Source organism: Dipodomys spectabilis, unplaced genomic scaffold (assembly GCF_019054845.1).
Source record: "Dipodomys spectabilis isolate Male_0828 unplaced genomic scaffold, ASM1905484v1 ptg000081l, whole genome shotgun sequence".
NCBI classification, from domain to species: domain Eukaryota; kingdom Metazoa; phylum Chordata; class Mammalia; order Rodentia; family Heteromyidae; genus Dipodomys; species Dipodomys spectabilis.
The window spans coordinates 14894235-14916110 of NW_024870758.1; the positions used below are offsets into that span (position 1 = coordinate 14894235).

The 21876-nt window shown below is 42.8% G+C and overlaps 1 long non-coding RNA gene across 1 annotated transcript in view; it reads left to right on the top strand.

Moving 5' to 3' along the window:
* The first annotated feature begins 4763 nt into the window (after positions 1-4763).
* Positions 4764-21876, top strand: part of LOC122110807 — a 158356-nt gene continuing 141243 nt past the window's right edge. Inside the window, exon 1 of the long non-coding RNA XR_006147915.1 lies at positions 4764-4834. This is a non-coding gene — a long non-coding RNA (uncharacterized LOC122110807). The remainder of the gene's footprint in view (positions 4835-21876) is intronic.

A 21876-nucleotide genomic window follows, 5' to 3' on the forward strand; every position in this document is an offset into this window, starting at 1 on the left:
CAAGCCCCTGAATTTGATCCCCATCACAATAAAACAATAATAAAAAAAACCCAAAAGGACATTTTATAGCCAGCAACTCTAAGAACAGACTGTACATCGACCCTCCATGCTTCCCTGCTTGTTCTGAATTCTAAGGAAAAAGAGTTAGTATATTTTAGACCGCCAAGCAAATTGCACTGGCCCACGGTGTGACTCCATTAGGATAAAAAATAATGCTGAGGGATTGCTATGGAAGAACTGATTCCCTGCCCAGCCTCGGGGTCAAGCACAGACCCAGGAAGCCACCTGCATTGTTTTATAGTCCTCTTCTCAGGGAAATGGAGCTGCAGCCTGCCACCTTGGAAATTCTGCTTGCTGGCCAAGTACGTGAGATGGATGCCCAACATACTTTGGGAAGGTTATTTCAACTTTCTGCTACATCAGGCTTCTGAGAGTGGTGAACATCAAAAAAAAAAACCCAAAAACTAAAATACACACACACACTCCACACCACACTACACCACACCACACATATTCTTTGTCCTTACAAAGCTGGAGAGTCTCACAGACAGCAAGAGGCAATCGTGGATTTTGTCTGACCACTCGGGAGCTGGTGTTTCTGGGCATCCCTGAAATATCAGTTTGATAACCACCCTTGCTGCAGCCTGCACCCCCCTCCTACCTGAAGGAAGTAGCTCCCAGAGTGGGGCTTACACAGTTCTACACTCCAAACAGACCCTTGTCCTCTCTCCCTTTTGCCCCCCAGGCAAGGCCCAGGGCTAGTGTCTAATCAGCTTGAGGTGTTAGGAAGCGAGACCTGTCTAAGTCCTTGTAGGATGTCACTTGAATATGTTAGCTAAATAGCCTCAGGCCTTCAAATAGTCACACTAGTTAGATGTGATTATGTAGAGGGGTATGTGTGTGTGTGGGGGGGGTAGGGCCCTCTTTCCCATGCAATCATGTCAAGAAAGGCTTCTTTAAAATGTAAAGGGCTAAACACAGATGTGGCCACAGTTTTTTATTTCTTCTTTGCTTTAAGAGTGTTGACTGGGTGTGCTGAAGTTGTGGAATCGGGTGACATTTCTCTTCCTTCCTTTGGGAGGGTGGAGTGGCACGGAGGCTCCTGGGCAGATGTGTTTCCAGCTGTCCTGACCTCTGGGCCTGCTCACTCACCTGTGATTGAACGTGAGGTCACCTGGAGGTGAGAAGTGCTGTCTTACTCAGAACTCACTTTCTCTTCAGAGTCAGAATTTCCCCTGGCCAGTGTCTCAGGCAGACCAGGGTCAGTTTCTCCCTGAGGATGTTTGGGAACCATGGCCTGCGTGGAGGAGCATTAGGACAAGTCTCTCTCCTCCAAAGCCCCTGACAGGATGGCAGTGACTCTGGTTCTTGGTCCACACATCTTTGCATAGCCAAGGACATCTATGGACAGCTCTTTAGGACAAATGTGTGTAGACACAGAATATTGAATCCAGGTACAAAATCTGGGATCCTTGGTTGAGAGTTTGTACTCTAAGGCTAGCTCTCAAAAGAGAATTCAGTATTCAAACAGTACTGAGAAAAATGGAGCCACTCACTAAAGGTTATTATTCTTGTTTTTATACCTTTTGTTTTTTTTCATATGATTTATTAGTATCTCATTTTATAGGTGAGGAAACTGAGGCACGGGGTCATTAACAGACTCTAAGTGGTGACTGCCTTTGAATTCAACAGTTCCAACTTCCAAGCCAGTGAGCTTAAATTCTGATTGCTTAATAAAGATGATTTTTCCTGAATTTGGAGCTCTTCCTAATCCCAAAATATCTGGCTGTTTTCCATACCACTCCCATATTGCTTATAATTAACTGAGTGGTGTTCTGTGCTAGGAATATTACATGCTCTGACTCATTGGAAAATGTGCTCAGAGAGAAAATAACATACAGCATTCACATAACATACACATTGAGTCCTAAATAAATGTAGGAAAAAAAATTAGGGAGGTAAATATAGCGTGACGATCAAGCACTTTCAAAATTTCTTTTCCTATGTGGAAAGAAACTGAAGATTACCTAGTTCCAATGTCACTTTCCTAGGCACCAGCAAAGAATGAAGAATAATAAACCCAGTAATTTGCAAGAGTTAATTGATCTGAGAGTCTTAAGAAGTCAATCAGTGACTTATGTACCCATTTCCAGCTCTTGGTGTCTACAAAGTATGAGAGAACTCACCATGCACTGGCACAGATCCATGAGAGTGAGGCTCTGTCGTCAGAGCAACTGCTTCATGTTGTGTTGCTCAAGCACTTTGCACGCATTATTTCCTGTACTTCACAACAGTGTTAGACTTTTGTCAGATACCATTTTTGAGTAGGAAACTTTTAGTAGAGATATATACTCCCCCCCCTAACCCCCCCCCCCCCCCCACTTGTCTAAAACTGCTTAGTAATGCCAGGAGAAGGTGTAGAAGGAAGGAAGAGGAGGAAGATGGGAGAGGGAAAGGGAAGAGGAAGAAAAGAAGGAGGAGGTGGTAGTAAAGGCATTCTAGTGGCATCAGGAAAGAACTTGTGCCTTCCTGATCATCACAGGCCTTTCTGGATGGCATCATTTAACAGGCTGGCCCAACCAGGATCACACACAGTGGGTGGATCCTAAATCCCAGTGGTGGATCACACGCTCTGCTGACTGAAACCAACACATGAAAAGGGCCAGGCTCTTATTGTATGTGGGACCCAGAGTGGCTCCCTTGTTCATCTCCACCTGCTGGCACCAGTGGCCCTTTTCCAGGGGGAGGCTCTACCACAGCTCCACCCCTAGTCACCAGCTTCTCCACTCACCATAGAAGGAGAAGCAACTTTGGCAGGGCATATCCAAGTCAGCCCCTGTGACTTTTTCTCAGGTTGGTCTTGCTCAGTGTAATACCAGGCAACTTGACCCTGGCATGCAGCCTTTACTAGACAGCTCCATGTTTGCCCTTGAAGATTTAATATGTTGTCCACAGAAGTGTCCTCAAACAGTTTCAAGAAGGAATGATTTCCATGCCACTTTCAAGTTGTACAGTCACTTCTGTAGTACCCTTGGAATGTTATGTTCCCCCTTTTCTTCCTACTCCTCCCCCCTCCCCTCCCCCCTCCCCTCCCCCCTCCTCCGCTTCCTTCTTTTCCAGGTGGTACTGGGGTGTGAACTCAGGATCTCACACTTGCGAGGCAGCTAGGCAGATACTCTACACTTGAGCCACATCCCTAGGCCAGCATGGATATGAGTCTATAAATGAAATCAAATATGTGTGCCTGGCAGTATTGCATATCAATGTGTGTGTGTGTGTGTGTGTGTGGTCATTTGTTTGTTGAGTGAAACCCTTAAAAAATATACCACTCTGGCCGGTGCCACTGGTGGCTCATGCCTGTAATCCTAGCTACTCAGGAGGCTGAGATCTGAGGATCTGTGGTTCAAAGCCAGGGAAAAGCCTCACAAGGAAGTCTGTGAGACTCTTATCTCCAATAAACCACTCAGAAAACTGGAGGTGGTGCTGTGGCTCAAGTGGTAGAGTGCTCGCCTTGAGCTGAAGAGCTGAGGGACAGCTCCCAGTCCCAGAGTTCAAGCCCCATGACCATATATATATATGTATGTATATATATATACATATATATGTATATGTATGTATATATATATACATATATATGTATATAAATGTATATATCATTGTGTTTTGAAGCTGCTGGTGGCCTCAGTAAATGCCAGGGTAGGGGCTTGTGTCACACTTGTCCTTGAAAGGACCATGGCTGGAGCAAACTCCTGCCCTTTCTTTGCAGAAGTCCTACTTTCCTCAGCAGCAGGTCAGAGCATTCACCCTCTGCTGTGTTTAGTGGTGCAAGCCTGGGCTCCAGGCTCAGCTCTGCCACCAGCTCTGGGATCCTAGACCAGTTGCCCAAATCCTGGACTGCTTTCCTACCAGGGCAAGTCTAGCAGGACACCATTCGGTTTCAGTTTCCACGTCTGTGAAAATTCCACATTGAAGATGTGTTTGTCCACTTATAAAGGTGGAGGTGGGGAGGGGGAGGCGTGTAGACCACCCACGAGCCAGCTGCTAGCCTGGCAGTGTTGGGGACGGAAGTAGCGCAGACTGGAAGGGTGCCTGCAAGCCAGGCAACCTGACTTAGGCTTTCATTTGATCAGATAGGAACGATGCTGGAGCAAGTCTGGGCTGCGGGGGCGGGGGGGGGGGAGGAAGGGGGGGCAGTACGAGTACCAAGCTGAACTCACAGGTAGTAAATGAACCCCTGCTCTGCCCTGGGTTTGTTTAAGGCAAGTTTCCTGTCTGTCCTGGCTGGGGTTTACATCACAGGAGAGGGGAGAACATCACTCACTGAGATGATTGCTTTATTTGTAGTTTAAAAGGAGTGTGTGTGTGTGTGTGTGTGTGTGTGTGAGTTGAGGTGTGGATAGGATGGAGTGATCCGAACAGGGCTGAGTTGTTCCAGCTTCTCCTTTTCACTCCCGATCTCCATCCCACCCGCAACTCCAGGGCTGGGACTCGCGCCCTTCGTGCTCGGAGGGCGCCAGCCTTCGCCCTGGCCTCCCCCACCCCCGATCTTTCCTCTTCTCCCCTCCCCGCCCAACCCCAACCCTGCGGAGAATCTTCGTGCTTTTTTTCCACGCGGAACGGGGAGCCCGGGCGGCCCCAGCGGGCGGGGCTCACCTGTCCCGGCCCGGCCCCCTCCCGCGCGCGCCCCAGGTGGCTCGGGGCGGGGAGGAGCCGCGCCCCGCCCCGCGCGGCCGCTACCAACGCCAGCTCCCCACCGGCGGGGCGGGCGCGCCGGAGCCCGAGCCTGGGGCTGGCGCGAGGGCGCGGGGAGGTCCGGCCGGCGCGGACCGCGCAGGTGAGCCGGGCTGGGGCTGGAGGGGCGCGCGGGGGCTGCGGCGCGGCGCGGCTGCGGCGGGCGAGGCGCTGCGCCCCGCCCCGCCCCGCGCCCGCCCCGGGAGCCGGGAGCCTGCGGCGGGGTGGCGGTCCCGAAGCCGGGGCCGGACTGGCCACTGCCAACAGCGACACTGGCGCTGGGGAGCGAGGCGGGGAGGAGTTGTGCGGGTCTCCGAGCACCCCGGGCGCCGCGGGCCAGTGCTGGTGCGGGAGGGGAGAGGCTGGGAAGGGGCGGAGGAGGGGGTGGCAAACTACTGCGGAGGGTGCGGGGTTGTGCGGGGTTCAAAGCCGACGGTGGAGCCGGGAGCCAGCGGGCTCTGCCTTCTTCCCCCCCCCCCACCCCCCCCGCGGTGCTTCGTGCGCGGGTGCCTCTGCCCCTGCCTGGCCCTTCACTTTTGGTGTTAAATAACAACCAAACCAACACGTTAGTTCGTTACCAGGGCCTCTGAAAAGCTGGGGCTGCCCGGCCGCTTCCGTTCCACGGGGCTTTGGTTGAATAGGGAGGCTGCGGGTCTGTGTGCCCTGGAGCATGGTTAGGGACCCGAGTGACAAAGTGGCAGAAGTGTAGTGTGATGTGATATTTGAATTGCAACGACTAGCTCTGTGACCTTGAGTAAGTGACTTAACTTTGCTGAGCCTCAGTTTTCTTAAAGGTATCATCATGGTTATACCATACGTTGTACACTGCTTGATGAAATTCTCCATGGTCCCCCCCACCACCCCATGTGCTAACTAAGATTTCCAGAGGTCTCCAAAGGCCTGCACGTTCCTGAACAGAAGGGAGATCAGGAGGCTTATGGTAGCAGCCTTGAGGAGGTGTATGAATTGGGGGTGAGTCTCTCTCTGTACCACCCTGGACTGCTCAGGGTGGGCATTGCTCCAGGGCACCAAAATCGAGAGGTGCCAGTGCTCAGGTCTGGCACACACAAAAAAGGGGGTGTTATTAAGCTATTCTCCCTATGAACAACTCTGTCAGAATTCTTCTCGTTGGATTGGACTTTGCTCACTTGAAAATTGCCTTATGCAGTGTAGGCATTCACTGAAAAAAGAAGTGGAAGTTTTAGGTTTAGTTTTAGCTAAAGCTAGGAGCTCACATGAAGTTCCAGCGTTAGTTCTTGCCCATAAGCATCTAAACTCTTTTATTCTCTTGTATAAACTGGCTCATAGCATGGAATAATAAATAAGGCTGGCACCTCATCTTCAGGCATTGATAGATAGATAACTTGCCCTCATTTCCATTTCCTTCATCCTTAAAGTAAGTCTTATTGAAACACTGAATCAAAGCAGGGCCAAGCTGTCTCAGCAGACTGGAGGTGGGCTTTTACAGTAGGGACGGACTTATTACACAGGTCTATCTGTGCTTGGGATGATCAGCTCAGCCATTGTTATACACAGTTCCATCCCAACTACAGGAATTGTGAGTGAGGAGAAAACCTCCCAGAGAGTGCTCTGAGTTCTGGGAAAGCGATCACTACTTAATCTCTGCCCTTGTTCCCAAACACCTAAAGAAAGTTCAGATAGACTAGATACTAGATAGAGAATAAATGGCCTGTGCCATCATTTCTTAGTCAAGGCTTCATCCAAGGCATGGGAAGAACCCTGTGTGTCCACTTTTCATTCATTGTTTTGTTTTTTCATTCACTTCTTCAACACAGCACATACCAGGGCCTTTCATGATGGGGAGAGTGCTTGCTTTCTTTGAGAAGCTCACAGTCTAATTGTAGGAATACACATGGAGATAATGTGGTCTGGCTGTCCTGGGACTCTGTGAAGACCTCCCAACAGAACCATGGTTGCAATCAAAACTGGAGATGAGTAGGTTGTAAGGGAGAAATGGCCAAAAAACTTCCCACACCATGCAGTCAGGTTTCAGCTCCAGTGCTTTCTGATGCAATGTAATATCAAGCAGGGTATGTTACTGTCTCCCTTAAGGTGTTTGGGGTGTGTGTGTGGCTCAAAGCAATCTGCTCTTGGTTGGAAGGAGTTTTTAGAAGTTGCTTTTCCCTACCTTCTATGGGTTGATCAGAGCTCCATCTTGCCTTCACATCCAACATAGCATGAAGGACAGGACTAACTTTTCAGTCTTCCTTTAGATGAGAAAAGTAAATTTCTCCAGAAGTCTCCTGTGCCACTGAGGGTCCACTGGCCTGAATGGTCATAACTTCACTCCTACATCAGTGATAGGGAGAGGGGAAGAGGGGGTATCATCTTTTGTCCAGGCAGACTTATGCAATTGGGAGACAGCCTTACTTTCCCTGAGGTTCCATATCTCAACACAACCAGAATTCAAGGAAGAAAGTGAGATAGCTTGGAGGACTCATAGGTGGGCAGTGACTTGTGTCTCCTACAGGCAATGGCAAGTGATTCATCAAGGCCTGGCATAAAGGGAAATTGGGGATATTCAGTACAAGAGGAAAAGTCTAGGGTGTAGCTGAGGGAGGGAGTAAAGGAGCTAAGGTTGGAATAGCCAGAACAGATGGGTGCATGCTATGCTGGATTCCATGGTAGGTGTCACTGAGAAGAGTAAATCCTGATCTTGTTCCTCAAAGGCCTTAAAAGGTCTGAGTTTTAAGGATTTCTGAGATTTCTTACTCTTCTTAGTAATCCTGACAGTGACTCACTCTAAGGCTCTGAGAGTGGGGGATGGTTGTTCTAGGAGGGGCCATGTGCTCTTGAAAAAAAAAGCTTACAGGTAGTTCTGCTAGGCCCTCTGTTCCCCACCCTTCCCCTGGGCCTCCCCAACCCTCCTTCTGAGAAGTCCTGCTTGCTTAAAATCATGGCTTTGTTTCAGCATTGTTAGCTGTCTTCACACCAACAGGCTAGGACTTGGTGAAGTTGTAGCTAGTGGTAGATCCTGGACTAGAAAGCAGTTTTCCTGACACCCAGTAACTCAGTGTCAGGAAAAACTATGTACTATTTTAAAGTCATTTATTTTACCTGTTTTCGTTGAAAGCATGAGGTGTGTATAGCTCTTTGCTTCCATTTGGTATGGTGGTCATGAGTAGACATTTGGTATTTCATTGAGCAGCAATGTCTCATGATGCTGTATCCTCAAATATCTAGTTAGCACAGAAATTGGAACTAGACCAGGTCACTAATCCTGGAGGAGGAGGCAGGAGGAAGGCAATACATTTTTTTTTTCAGTTTTCATCAGTGTGACTGCTATTAGTTGGCCAAGATCCATGGAAGAATGTGTAGGAATGAGGTTAGAGACCTGTCTGGGGAGACCATTTACTCCATAAATATGTACTGAGCACCTACTGTGTGCTGCATATTGTTTTAGAGGCTAGAGATACAAGAGTACTCAATAACGACAGAATTCTCCCCTCATGGATCTTACAGTCTCCTAGAAGGAGATATAATAATTGTGTTTTGTCTAATACTACAGGAGCTGAGTACTACAATGAAAATTAGTCTGGATTGAAAGAAGGGTTCAGTCGTTAGAAACAAGCCAGTCATAATGCTGTAAATCTCTCTTGATTTTAGTGGGAAATATATCATGAGCAGCTATGGATTGGGGGAAAAATGGACAGATATTCTCTTGGAAGAAGAATTTTTTTCTTAAACCTCCCATTATTTTTACAGTTACTTATAAAAACATAGTACTAGGTGATAGTGAAGAAATACAAGCAAAGAAAAAATAATATTTTCTTCACAAAGTGTTTAGTTTGGGTAATAGGAGAAAAAGTATAGTGACTAATGTAAGCATAGTGACTAAAAGTAAGTATAGTGACATCCATTGTTAGGGGTCATTATTTAAAAGATGAAAAAATAAATTTTGGTGCTTTAGAACATTATGACTTTTCTTGGTGTTTAAAAATCCAGTTTTACTTGATAGGAAAAGTGCTGTCTTTACTAATGATTGTAGGAAAACGAACTCTTTTTTTTTTAACGAACTCATTTTTGGTATTTATAAATATTTCAGGGGTTAAAAGAATTTTCTAATTTTTGTATTTGATCACTGAAAGTCAGTGAGAAGCTATGATTGGATCTGTGATTATAAAGAGTACACAAAATCAAATTAAAATTTATAATATAGGAATTTTATAGAGGTAATTTTGCTTAGTAATATTTGTGGGGCTGTTTGTTTTTTTGTTGAGTTTTACAAGTTGTTTATATAGTCTGGATGAATCTTTGGTTGGAAATATGATTTGCTAACTGTTACTTCTAGTCTGTTCCTTATCTTTTTGTCTTCTTAATAGTGTCAGTGCCTAGTGTCATTCTCAGAGTCATCTTTTTTTTTTTTTTTTTTTTTTTTTAAAGAATTAGGCTTTGCTGTTGTATTTAAGAATCTTTTGCCTAATCTTGCAAAAGGACTATATTTTATTCTAGAGGGCTCATAGTTTTGTTTTATATTTGGGTTTATGATCAACTTTTGAGTTAAGTATTTTGTATAAGGTGGAAAGAATAGGTCAAAAGCCAGGCACTAGTGGCCCACACCTGTAATCCTAGCTACTCAGAAAGCTAAGACCTGATGATCACAGTTTGAAGCCAGCTGGGGAAGGAAAGCCTGTAAGACCTCTATATTGGCTTAAATAGTAGAGCTTTGGACTTGAGCAGAAAAGCTCACAGACAGTGCCCAGGCTCTGAGTTCAAACCCCAGGACCAGTATATACTTACACACACACATACACCCCCACACCTCCCCACACAAAGGGTTGATTTTTTTTTTTTTTGTAATGTGGAAATTCAGTTTTTTTCTGGTCCCAGTTAAAAACAGTAACATTTGCTTTTGTTAAAAATTATTTTGGTGTTTTTGTCAAAAATCACTTATCCATAGATGCAAGAGTTCATTGATTTTGCAGCTCTTTATTCTAATCATTGACCTACTGGCCTGTGCAATGTATCAATACTACACTGATTTAATTACTGTATATTTTAACAAGTTTTGAGAGCAGGTGGTAAAAGTTCTGCAGTGTTGCACTTTTTCAAAATTTATATGGGACTTCTTTGCCTTTCCATGTGAACTGTAGAGTCACCTTGTCAATACCTACAAAAAAATTCTATTGGGATTATGATTTAAGTTGTATTTAATCAATAAATTTAGGAAAAATCGACATCTTTATAATAGTGCCTTCTGATCCATGAACATGGTCATTATGTCCATTTATATGTCTTTGATTTCTTCAATAAGCATTTTTGTAATTGTAGACTGTCATGTCATCTACGCACATAGATTTTGGTGGGGAGTCCTGGATACTTTTATTTCTTTTGCTTGCTTTATCGAACTGGTGAAGAATTCTAGTACAATGTCAAATAGGATTGGTGAAAGAGTATTTATTTCCTTGCCTTGTTCCTTATTGTAGGGAGAAAATAATCAACAATTCACTATTTAGTATCTAGCTGAGGTTTTTGGTAGATTTCCTGTAAGATTATTGAATTTCTTATCTGTATCTAGTTTATTGGAAATTTTTATTATGGTTGAATTTATAGTTTATTAAATACATTTTCTCCATTTATTTTCAGAGATATTCATTATATTTAATATGATGAATTACTCTGAAAGTCAGAAAGGCTTTGGGACCACAGATAACCTCTGCTGTATGTTTCTCTTTTATTAAACAATTGCTTAAAAATATGGACAACGTCAGCCCAGAGTTTGTACTAAAATTAGCAGTTGGTTAGATTTAGCCAATAGTTTCTGACTCTTTGGTCATAGTTTGCTAATACCTCCTTCAGTTATTCAGGTATCTTTTGCAACAGTTAAAAAGAAGAAATTAATTTTATTTGCTTTTCACTTTGTTTCTAGCACTTTCAATTTCTTCCTGTAGATCTATATTTCTGCTGGTATCATATTGCTTCTGCATAAAGAACTTTGTTTAACATATCTGTTAGTGCAGATTTCTTAGCAGTTAATTATCGCAGTTTTGGTTATTCTGTGATAATCTTTATTTCTACTGCATTATTGAAAGGTTTTGCTCCTTTGTTTTCATACGTGCATGCCTTTGGAAAGGAGCCTTCTATAGTTCTTTTCTTTGTTCCTTTATGTGTAATGTTTCCTTTTTCTCTCATTGTATTGAAGATTTTCTTTGGTGTTTAGTTTTCAGCTTTTTAAACAGGATATGCTGAGGGTGGTGTGTGTGTGTGTGTGTGTGTGTGTGTGTGTGTGTGTGTGTGTACGTGCACCTGTGAATGTGTGTATATGCTTCTTGTTTATTCAGGTTGGTGTTCCTGTCCTTCCTAGACTTGTGGTTTGGAATCTTTCATAAATTCTTGAAAAATTCTTAGCAATTGCCTTTTTTAATCTTTAATTCATCTTTCCTCCTTCTGAAACATCAGTTATATCTAAATTTACTCTAGTTATTCCTAAATTAGAATTTTAGTATAAATCACTCTATTTGTACATTGTATAATTATTCTCCCCTTTTTTTGTGTGCTGGCCTTGGGGCTTGAATCTGTAGCTTATGAACTGTTCCTGAGATTATTTTGTCCAGCTCTCTTCTTGTTTTAATTTGAGTAATATCTATTGAAATTTTCCTTAGTTGTGTCAAATCTATTGAAATAATGCCTGTTGGAAGCATTTCTATTTCTGTCACTGTTTAGCCTTTGAAGAATTTCCAAGTGATTCTTTTCTGTAATATCTATATCCTCCTAAAATTATACATTTCCCAAAATTAATAATCATATTGTCTACCCATTCCACTAGGGTCTTTTACAAAAAATTACAGCTATTTCAAATTCTGTTTGATAACTTCAACACCCAAGTCATATCTGAGCCTGGTTCTGTTTATGTGTCTATGTCTTTTTTTTTTTTTTTGGTTGGTTGTGGGGCCTGAACTCTGGGCCTGGGTGCTGTCCCTCAGCTCTTCAGCTCAAGGCTAGTGCTCTACCACTTGAGCCACAGCGCCACTTCTGGCTTTTTCTGTTTATGTGGTGTTGAGGAATTGAACCCAGGGCCTCATGTATGCAAGGCAAGCACTCTACCTACGAGCCATCTTTCCAGCCCCTATGAGTCTATATCATGAATGCATGGTTTTGTCTTGCTTTTCATGTGCCCTAGGATTTTTTTGTTGGTGTCAATTAGACATTTTGGTAGGGCATTAGACACTGAAACAATAGTTCTTATGCTTAGAAATAAGCCTGCCTTCCTACTTCTATGCCTTTGCTACAAGGATTGGTCAGTCTCTTAGGAGTTGACTGGTTTTGAGGTTTGTTGCTGCTATAGTTACTTCAGTACATGGTAGATTTCAAATTCTTTTAGTGATGCCTTGTATCATTAGACATTTTCTTAATGTTCATACCCCTGTGGGCCTACGGTCTCCATTTTGTTCTCTGCCTCTGAGTATTCTGACTTCATGTTCTTTTAGCTCTTCACCTGTATTCCATTCTTATTGGTTATGTGAAGCTTCTTAGATACACAGATGCACCTGTCCCAAGCAAGCAAATTCTTTTTTTTTTTTTTTTGGTCGGTTGTGGGGCTAGAACTCTAGGCCTGAGTGCTGTCCCTCAGCTCTTCAGCTCAAGCAAGCTCTCTACCACTTGAGCCACAGTGCCACTTCCGCAAGCAAATTCTTAAGTCTTGCCTCTTCTTGCAGATACTGTTTTCCTTAGGTTATTGGCTAGTGTGTTCTCCTGTGGCTTCAGTTGTTTAAGGGAGTTGAAAAAGTTTTGAATTTGCAGTTAATGTGGTTTTTCATGTGTCATAAGCATGGAGTGATGCTCTTTTCAGGTCTGTACATCCTGAGAAGAAGTCAAAAGCACCAAGTTCATGTTTTTAACTCCTTTTTATGAACTTCATGTAAAATCTGGATTCTGTTTTTCTTCCTTCTGTGTGCTATACAATATCAGTTTCATGTTTCATGCACACAGAATTTGTGCTTCATAACACATGCTTGAGAAGCATTAAAATAAAAAAAAATTTGGGTGCCAGGGTCTTGGTGAATGTATTTTGGGATCTGGGGTTAAGTTTTTTTTATAAGCTCCCCTGGTGATTCTGATGTTCATCTAGGTTGAGAAGCCATGGTTTAAGTATCACTTGCAACCTCTTCTTTCACAGAGGTACTATGCCAGTATAAATGGCCAAATGAAATTTTAGGCTGCATTCATCATCCAGTGGATGTTTCTCCCCTAATTGGGCTTCTAGAGGTAGTGAATTGCCTGAGATCTAGACTCATGGTCTCATAGAATGGGGAGGAAACTTAAGAGTTCTTCTCATTTAACTTTCCACTGCTTACATGAATAACCTCTTACTCTTACAACAGTTTATGGCTGGGGTGCTACTTAAAAGTGTTTCAGGGCTAGAAACTTTCTACCATTCAAAAGAATTCACCCCATTGCGAACTAGTTTTTCTCATTAGGGATGATTTCATTCTGTTGAATTGAAATGAGCCCTTATGTAATCTACCAAATAATTGATATAATGTGCTGCTGTACAAACTATTTGAAAAGCAATCCACTAGTATGACTCAGTGCATGTGCACACACACAACCATAAAAACCATTTTATGAAACAGTACTTAACTGGGTTTTACCAGGTCTTGTGCTGCTACCTTGATTTTGTAATGTACCAATAATTTGCTTCTTGCAGTATGAGAAATTCTTGTCGGCCCAGGTAACAATGAATAAGCTTTCAGAGGGTACAGCTCTCTCTCAAAGGCTTCTGAATCTGTGTACAGTAATGATATTCCTCCAGTGGTGTTTCCATCCTCTTCACTGTCCTGGACAGTTGCATGCACTAGGCACTATTGTGGTGACGGGTGAAATGCCCAATCATAGTTCCCTGCTCCTGGACTTTGTGGGGACTCAAGGCATGCAAAGTGAGTGTGAATGATGACATGGCTAAGTGTTCTTGAGGTCACAGATGAAAGGAAAGTTTTACTAGGGGAGACATATGGAATGGAAGGTTGAGAGGAGGTGGGGAAGGTTTGGAAGACAAAGGGAGATATTTTACTGGTCTGTTGTTACTAACCAGCTATTTTGGCTCATTCATTTATATCTGTTCATTCTTCTCTGAGTCCTTCAATGATATATTACTAACAAATATGCGTTCTCAAAGCACGCTGTGTGCTGTTCTTCATGATCCATTTTGTCTATGAGGCAAAGCATTCTTGTTTATCTTGAAACAGTGCCACCATCAAAACATCGCATAAAAGCCAGATATCACATCATATGAATGTATTATTCATTTGGGGACTATTTTACTATGGTGGGAAGTGGGGAGGGAAGTACACTATGGGAAAACAGGTACAGCGTATGCTGTCTGTCCCTTTGAAAGGTACAGGAACCACAGTTTTTGAGCAAGTATAAGAAGAATTAGAACAAAACTGAGGGCCTGAATGTCCCATTATTGTGTGTGCACCACAGGGTGGGTATTAGTGTTTTAGAAAGATACACATTATAAGTTTCTCCCAGACTCTAGTGCCAAGATACTAGCTTATCCCTTAGGAGGAGTTGCTACACAGTGGAGATCTTTATTATTCTTTGTATTTCTCTTTTTGCCTTGGCAGCTGGGAAGCCTGGAGCTAAACATAAAATAAACATATAAATAATTGTAGTGATAATTTTGAGTTCTAAGTGTGAATGTGCCCTGTCTTAATATGATTTCTCTCTTTGTAAGACAATAGTAGGATCCCATCCAGGAGATACTTTCCTACATCACAGAAATAATCACTATTTGTGTTTCAATAATAATTAGTCTAATTTAAGCATATGTGTGTATGTAGATACATACACACACACATATATATATACACACACACACAAAATGATACCTTTCATACTATATTAAAACTAACTTTTTAAACTTTGCTTTGATACAAATTTTCTAGACCATTAAATACTCCTTCACAGCATTGTCTTTAATTGATGGTGTATTTCATCATGAGGCTGTATCTCCTTGCTGTACTTCCAGCTTGGATTTAGCTTTTGGCTGCTATAAACAATTTTGTCGTGTATGGTGTGTACGGCTAAGTCTCTGAGCATATCCATAATTTCCTTGAAATAAATTTCTAGAAGAGATATTATGTAAAGAGCTTGAAACATATTAAGGTTTGGGGTATATACCTTCCACACTGTCCTCCAGAAAGGACCAGTCCGTAGAGTTTGTGATCCCTTTTTTCTCAAGCTTTCTCCAGTACCAGGATTATTATATTTTCAATCTATGTTAGGGGGCAGGACTTCTGGCTCTTTCCCAGTGAGGATGCTGGCAAATCCTCTTTCCTGGAAAGCTGCTATAAATCTGGGCAAAATGAATAGCACCACGTTATCACTCTGGTAATCCATCAAAGAGTGCAACCGTCTGAGAAGTGGTTATCCTTGAGAAGCTGCTGAACTTGGAGCGAGAATAATGGGAATCTGTGGTGTTCTTGCCTGGAACTGCTCCCCACAACCCTTGTTCCCCCTTAGTGGGTGCAGAGGTGTTGCCTGAACTGGGTTGCTGATCCACATCATCCTCACTACTGCTGAGACTGTGGGGAATCTCACAATTTGTGTCAGTGGATGGCTATGTGCCTGGAAGTGTTTTTCCAGTCCCTTCCCCTCTGTTGCAGGTTTCTTTAAAACAATTCTTTTTTGTTTAAAGTAAACACTGGTGTTTGTTACTGAAAAAAAGAAAATAAACAAAGAGAAGAAAGTGCAAGGCATCCGTAAGCCCACTTGATGTGTATTCTGCATCATCTTGTTTTCACAGAACTTCCTGTGATCATGGGAATGTTGTGTTGTACCCAACACTGTGGCCACTGTCCTCAGGTGGTTTTTGAATACTTGATATGTGGCAAGTGAAATTGAAGACTGGAAGTTTTAATTTTGCTCAATTCTAAGTAATTTATATATAAATATTCACACATAGCTAGTGGTTTCGATATGAGTCTAGTTCCATTGATTTTATTGTGGAAGAATAAATCATAGTAACAGCGGATGAACACATCCAGTTATCTAGATTTTCTTTAATTTCTTTCCATTATATTTTGTAATTTTCAGTGTGCAAGTCTTAACTCTGTTCCCGAACGTTTTCTGATGCAGTGCAGATGAGGTTGTCAGTTTTATTTTTAGGTTGTTTGTTGGTAGTGAATAGAAATATAGTTGATTTTTGTTGTTGTTGTTGTTGCTGGTTGTGGGGCTTGAACTCTGGACCTGGGCACTGTCCCTGAGCTCTTCAGCTCAAGGCAAGTACTCTACCACTTGAGCCATAGCACCACTTGCAATTTTCTGGTGGTTAATTGGAGGTAAGAGTCTCATGGACTTTCCTGCCCAGGCTGGCTTTGAACCGCGATCCTCAGACCTCAGCCTCGTGAGTAGCTAGGATTGCAGGCATGAGCCACTGGTACCCAGCTCAATTTTTGTGTTTTGATCCTGTGTTCTAAAACCCTGCTGAACTTACTGGTCAGTGCTAATAGTGTTTTAGTGAATTCACTGGGATTTCCTAGTCATCTATCAGTGGAGGTATGTTACTTATTTTCCTTCTTTTATTCCAGTCTGTATGCCATTCATTCATTTGTTCTTGCCTAATTGCCTTTGCTGGGAATGACAGTATGGGGTTGAATAGAAAAGATCAGAATAGATATCCTTGTCTTACCTCTCTGATATTTCCCATTGGTAGCATTTATGAGACTTTTTTCTATGATCATTTTTATACTTTGAGAGTCTGGGTAGTAGAGTTGCTGGCTTGTTTCTCACAGGGAAGGAATAAAACCTCCTTGTGGCCTATGCATTGGGAAGGTTGGCATAGTGGCCACTAAAAAGAAGTCCTTTAGGGGCTGGGAAGGTGGCTCAGTGGTAGAGTGTTTGCCTTGCATGCATGAGGCCCTGGGTTCGATTCCTCAGCACCACATAAGCAAAGAGAAAAAAACCGGAAGTGGCGTTGTGGCTTAAGTGGTAGAGCGCTAGCCTTGAGCTGAAGAGCTGAGGGACAGCGCCCAGGCCCAGAGTTCAGGCCCCACGACCGGACCAAAAAAAAAAAAAAGAAGTCCTTTAGCTGAAATGTCTGCTCATGTAATATCTAGATGCCAAAGAGTTGGGCTGGAAGTTTTTTTTTTCTTTTCTTCTTTTAAATTTGAGATCAGGACTCAAACTCAGTACCTGATACTTTTGCTCATTGGCTAGCGTTCTACCAACTAAGCCATGCCTCCAACCCTGTCTTCTCTTTCTCTTTCTCTTTCTTCCTCCCCTCCCCCCTCTCTCTACAGGTATATATATATGCATATATATATATATATATATATATATATTCTTTTTTTCTTTCTTTCTTAGGTTTGGCTGAAATTTTCTAACACATAAGCATTCACTCAAAACACAAATGAAATACTAGTATTTCCATATTGCTTGCCATTTTTTTGAATGCCCACCATGCTGCAGGTCCTGTGCCAGGATAGCAAGATGAATTAAACATGGTGCCTCATCATGCTTATAGAGAGGACTTTGAAGCAGATAAACAGGAAACTTGGAAGTTAAAAATTCTGGCAAGTGATTTCCACTAAAGAGTAAGAATCAGAAGGAAACAGATCATAGATATAGGCTTCATCCTTGAGATTTTAGGATCTTAATTTATTGTTGAAACATTTACTTTCTATATTGTAGAATCAAGTGATTTCAAAACTAACTGGAACATTAGAAATCATTTTTTTCTTGGGGTTCATTCCCCTAACTTATCTGACCTTTTCTGGTTGACTCAAACATATACTAGTTATTGCAAATAAGGGAAACTATGGGACCTGTGTTTCTTTGGGCCTGGCTTACTTCACGTAATATAATTTTTTCCAAGTCTTTCCATTTCCTAACAAATGGAGCAATGTCATTCTTTCTGATAGAGGCATAGAATTCCAGAGAATGAACCCCAAGATAAGGATTCATATGTTTTTTCTTTCATGCAGTTGTTTCTAACATATTCATAAGATGATTTCTATGTTGCTTTGTGTGTCCCTCCCCCATGGTATAACCCCTGCTTTCACTGTATTTAATGTTGGTATAATTTGTGGAGGGGAAGGGCAAAAGCAAATCATTTAACTAGGGATACAGGTGGACCCATTGCAACAATGAATGAGATGGACAAGTCTTTATGTCGAAAAACGAACTTTCCAACTTTGGTGGGGGAGGGGAGGATGGGAAGAGATGGGAAGGGGAAACAAAGAGGAGGCAACAATGCTTGATAAAAAATGTACTCGTTATCTTGCCCATGTAATTGTAACTCCTCTGTACGGTATTCTCACAATAAAAAAAGAATTCATTTTTTTCTGTTCCCATTAGAAATCATTTATCACTTTTCAATAGGAGTAACCTATTATTTTATTCAACCATTCCTATTCTTTCTCATAAGCAACTCTTCTTTGGAATATTTTACTGTATTCCTCTCTCTCTTCTCTCTCTCTCTCTCTCTCTCTCTCTCTCTCTCTCTCTCTCTCTCTCTCACACACACACACACACACACACCCTTATAAGCCAGCAATCTATGTTCAGTCTACTCCTGGCTCCATTTGTTGTGTCTGGCAGGTGTAATTCAACACCAGTCCCTACTATCATCTTCAGTATGACTGGTGTAGGATTCCTGCTTCACCTTACCTGCAGAAGACTGTTCACTATTGTCCTTTCGAAAGATGCTTATGATGTGGAGCTGACAAGGAAGGGGGCATTATCCAGATCCAAATCTGAGTTCCCCACAAAGCTTCCTGTTCTGTTTAATTGAATGTTCAACTTTCTTTGTAAAGGTGACACACTGTCCAACACTATTTTACATGTGTCAATTCAGAGCATTAAGTAGTATATATACATGTGTATACACATACTTACATACATACATACATACGTACAAACATAGTTATACTGAAGTCATCTTTCCCAAAGAAAAATAAAATTAGTATTAGCAAAAGCAACACAGAATTGCAAGGCCCATGTAGCTCCATTTTTACTTATCAATTTAGGAAGAAATTTTTCTTGTGTTATAGTGTCTATTTCTTATTATGATGAAAATAACTTCAGGTTACTTTTTTTTTTTTTATCATTCTACTGGTGAAATAGAATGCAAACCTTATGGTCTTAGGCTGCAAAAGAAAATGAATGGTGCCCACAAACCCTTCACATTTAATGATCTTTTAAACAAATCTGAAGTTCTCATTTCCCTTTTTTAAAATTTATTAAATGTCTTGTTTTCCCTGTGATTCTGTGAGAAGGGGAGATAAGGCTGCAGAAAGCTTTTTAGTTCACATTGTTTTCTGCTTATGATACAGCAGCCAGTTCAATCAGAGGGGAATAGAAAAATAACTACTGTTTGTGGTTTCTAAGCTGTTTGTGAAGTCCCCTCTAGTCCCTACGATGAAGCGTTGGCGGCTCTCCTTGCAGACTTCTCAAATGAAATCTCAGAAAAGGAGCAAATAGCACTTTAGAAATCAAACACAAATAGTGTATAGGGACCAATCCATCACATTGGAGAAATGACAGCAATCTAGGCAGCCATTTAATTTGATGCAAAAGAAGACAGGAAGTACAAAGGGATCCTGAGAAAGTTCCAGGTCATTGCAAGCTTCTGATGACCTGACCATGCTAGAGGTCAACTGTGGTGGTGGTGAGCTGGGATGGAGGGTGGGTGGTTTGGGATTGAGTGGCTTTACCAGTGCTTCCTCTATGTGTGATAACTGTCTTATAAGACATACTAGTCTCAGTTGTTGCCTATTACTCAGTCTAAGCTCTGGAGCTGGCCTGGGACTTGCTAATTAGAATGGAGGCAAGAGAGTATGTGCAGGGCCTTTCCTAGAAAACTGGTACATGCAGAGGAAATTGCATTTGGATTAACATCCAAAAATTCAAGTTTGGTCCTTGGTCCTCCTGCCTTCCTATCGTGTGACTTTGGGTAAGTCATGTTATCCCTCTAAACCATAATTTTCACCACAGCACACTACAGGTTTGGGTCAAATTTTTGATTTCCAAATGGAATTCCCAAGACTCCTTTGAGCCATCTCATAGGCAGACCAGGCACCAGCAGTTGGGGTTGCTAACCCCTGACCAAAAGGCAGCAACCTCAGTTTCCTCAGTTTCTGCAAGTGTTGGTTTGAATAAAAGGTTTGCATACTGCTAGGTGGTTTGCTCCCAAAGCTCTTCTCTGGCTTTTACATTCCAGTTGTCTAGAAGTCTGGTCCAGGCAGCAGTGAACAGGGCCTAGGGCACCCATTATCTGGGGGCCGCCCTTACTTTCTCAGGTAACACCAGGAATGTGGGACTTGAGCAACAGAAACACCATTCCTTAGCAAGGACTGTGAAGCTGTCGGGGGATGGAGTCTGTGTTTACGGGACCCAGCTGCCACTTGGGGAATGGCTCATCACGCTCCTATTCGGGTATCGTTCCCCTTTGCTCCCAGACTGAAAGCTACCTAGGAGCCTTGTGATTTTGAAAGCAGCCCTAGTCTCCATCTCCATCCCTCTACAGGAGCTGTCAGGCAGCTGAGCCCTGACCCCTTAATGGGAGTCTCTGAGGTTAAGGCGGTAATAACCACCTGTCAGTCACTCAAGGGCTGCAGAGAGCTAGGCCTCCCAGTGAGTCACTTGCTAGCTCCTGTGATTCACCTCTTCTATTCCATGTCAGGTTTTTGCTTGTCTCTTCTCTACCTGGGGAATATTTTCCTTTCATTCCTTAATAATGTGTCTTTCTCTAACACAAACTTTCTCCTTTCCTCTCTGGGAAGCAGCGTGCTTCACTTTGCATTGCTACAAGTGAAGGCTTGGAGGAGGTTTTCAATGCCACTGCGGTTTCAAGCATATACTGTGCCTCTTGTTCCCCATCCCAAGATACCACGGTGAACACACAGGCCCACGAGAAAAGATTTGGCAGAGGAAACAATCATAAAAGAAGGATGTAATTGAGGAACAGAGAGCTGCAGACCCAGGGGTGTTGAACACTTTAATTAATGTGTATTAGAAATGAAGACTTGGCTATTTGAAAATGAAAAGTTAACTCTCCTGTCTCCATATCCATTCCTCCACCATTCATATCCTTGTCCCTTTGACTTGTGTTTTAACTCAGCCAGACTTTATTGAGCTCACATGATGAGACCAGGTGCTCTGGTGACAACTTGCCTAACAGAAAGGAGGTAAGAGCTCAGGCCTTATTCTCCAGAGGTTCACAGCTGAGCTCTGGAGAGAAGCGAGCAAATGTGAGCAGCCTGTAGTCCTCATTTCTCTGCAGAGAACTTTTAGGGTGCTGAGGGTTACAAGATGGGTAGTCATGCACACTTGGCTGAGGCCAGGACAGGCTTCCTGCCTGTTTCCTATGGAGTGACCTAGAGGGTGTAGGAAGAGGGTATGGCAAAGACTTGAGGGAGCTGGTAGGTGTAATAATGTCTAAGCTTAGTGGGGTAGAGAAGATCTAGAAGGAGAGGAGAGAAGGAGGAGGAGGCAGCAGCACCCACAGTATTAGGGAGCAGAGGTCTGGATGGATTAAGCAGACACCAGGTTGTGCTGACATTGAGTACTGTACCAATTACTGTACTAATATGCGTGTCAGTGTATTTTATCCTAAAGACATGAGGCCACACAGCACAATTTTAGGCAGGGTGGGCTAGGTTTGCAAGGCCATTTAACACGAGCAAGACCTCTAGTTCCTAGTGACTGGTATCCTGGCTTTACCGTTTTTCAGCTGTGGGCAAGGTCACCACATCTCTGCAACCTGACATACATTCTATCTATCTATCCATCTATCTATCTATCTCTCTCTCTATCTCTCTATCATCTATCTATCTATCTATCTATCTATCTATCTATCTATCTATCTATCTATCTATCTATCATCCCTATTCTCATTTAGCTTTTTACTTGAGGTTGGAGTTCTACCACTTGAACTATACCTTTACTCCTGACTTTTTTTTTTGCTGGTTAATCTCTGATTTGTCTGTCTGGGCTGGCTTCTAACATGGTTGCTCCGATCTCAGCCTCCTGAGTAGCTAGAATTACTATGCTTGAGCCATTAGTGCCAAACCTCCTGATCTTTTTTTTTTGGGGGGGTCCGGTTGTGGGGCCTGAACTATGGGCCTGGGGGCTGTCCCTCAGCTCTTCAGCTCAAGGCTAGCACTCTACCACTTGAGCCAT